Source organism: Macaca mulatta, chromosome X (genome assembly GCF_049350105.2).
Source record: "Macaca mulatta isolate MMU2019108-1 chromosome X, T2T-MMU8v2.0, whole genome shotgun sequence".
Classification (NCBI taxonomy): domain Eukaryota; kingdom Metazoa; phylum Chordata; class Mammalia; order Primates; family Cercopithecidae; genus Macaca; species Macaca mulatta.
The window spans coordinates 78,223,161-78,225,170 of NC_133426.1; the positions used below are offsets into that span (position 1 = coordinate 78,223,161).

At 41.8% G+C, this 2,010-nt stretch overlaps 1 pseudogene; it reads right to left on the reverse strand.

Annotated features, from left to right (window-relative positions):
- Positions 1-255: 255 nt before the first annotated feature.
- On the reverse strand, positions 256-540 carry LOC114675622 (cytochrome c oxidase subunit NDUFA4 pseudogene; annotated as a pseudogene).
- Between the last annotated feature and the right edge of the window lie 1,470 nt (positions 541-2,010).

Below are 2,010 nucleotides of genomic sequence, written 5' to 3' on the forward strand. Positions count from 1 at the left end.
GAAGTTACTGGAGGGAGGTGCACCTGGAGAGGTCATGGAAGCTCCATGCCCCTTCCCACATACTGTGCCCTATGCATCTCTCTCATCTGGCTGTTCGTCTGTATCCTTTGTCATGTTCTTCATAATAAATGGGTAAACATATTTACTGATCAGTGTTAAAACCCAACACGATACACTAACATGATTTTAGTGCACTTAGAGGAGAAATATCTCCTAGTTAAGGGGAAAATTGTGCAAAGGGCCTCTGGAAGACCTTCATTCTAAATTGTTTTGTAGGGAAACATTTAATTTAGAAGTCTGGACATTTTTTTTCAGTTTGCTGTAATCTACATTCACTGAGTAGAACTTGTATTGATCATTGGGACCCAGTTTATTCCAGGGTTCTGGGGGATTCTTTCTGTCCCAGCTAACATCTGGGTTAAACATCTGCCAGATGCAAGACATGCAGCCCTGCTCTAGTGCCTCCTGCTCAAATATATACAAAGAGAGAGATATCACACTCGAATGCTTCCTGGCCTGACCAAAGAGCTGGGGGAGCATCTGTGTAGACTGGAAGGAGGGAAGAACAAATATTTCAGACCCGGGTCTAAGTAATCCAATGCAGCATTTGATTTTTGGAGGAGACTTAGGCTATATAGAATTGAGTTAATAATACTCCTGGTTTCATAACATGCTACTCATGATTGATGTCAGGCCCTATTTGTTTATTTATTTTATAATGCAGTGTTCCCCCATTTACCTATTACTCAGTCCAAAAACTAGACTATTACCAGTAACCTACATCCACCTCTGAGCTCCCCCTCACTGCATCCTCCTGACCCTCTTCACTCCCACTGGAAGCAACCCTAACCTGAATTGGATACTTGGTATTTCTTTGATTTTTATTGCAAATAAGTACACACACACACACACACACACACTCACTCACTCACTCACTCACTTATGATTTTGGCTCACTGCAGCTTCAACCTCCCCAGCATATATATATACACACACACACACACACACACACACACACTCACTCACTCACTCACTTATGATTTTGGCTCGCTGCAGCCTCAACCTTCCCAGCTCAGGTGATTCTCCCACCTCAGCCTCCCAAGTACCTGGGAGCACAAACGCGTGCCGTGATGCCTGGCTAATTATTTGTAGAGAGGAGTTTAGCCATGTTGCGCGGGCTGGTCTCCTATTCCTGGACTCAACCACTCCACCCACATCTGCCTCCCAAAGTGCTGGGATTACAGGCGTGAGCCGCTGCGCCTGGCAATTATACTCTTCAGTTTTGCTTGATTTTGAATTTTATGAAAAGGTTGTCATACTGCATGTAGTCTTGTGGTAACTGCATTTTTACATACTTATACCAACATTGATCCGTTGTTGAGCATAAAAGTGCAGTTCACCCATTTGCCTTGCTACATAGTATATCATGGTGTGCATATACCATAGTTGATCTACACATTCTCTTCTTTGTGATCATTTGCGTAGCTCTCAGGTTTTTGCTACTGTGGCCAGTGCTGCTGTGAAATTCTTGTCCAGTGGACACTGACAGGAGTCGCTGAGTTGTCAATGATCTACTTTATATATTGATGCCACATTGTTTTCCAAACTGATTGCGTTCATTTATATTCCCAACATGTTGCAAAGTGTATGAGATCCCACTGCTCTGCATCCTCTGTAACCTTTGATGTTGCCAGGTTTCTTAATCTTTGCCAATCAAATGGGTATAAGATTTTTTTTGTAGTCATATTTAGGATTTCCCCGACTACTGATGAGCTGAGCATATCTTCATGTGTTTATTGGCCACATAGGTTCCTTCTTCTAAGGAATTCCTGTTCATGAATTTTGTCTATTATCATACTGGGCTGTTTGTCTTTCTTATTGATTTCTAGGAGTTCTCAAAATATATTCTTGATAATCAATCGTTTGTCAATTGTATGCAGGATAAACATCTTCTTCCAGCTTGTACCATGTATTTCCACTTTTGTATGACATCTGTTAAAAGTTTAGCGA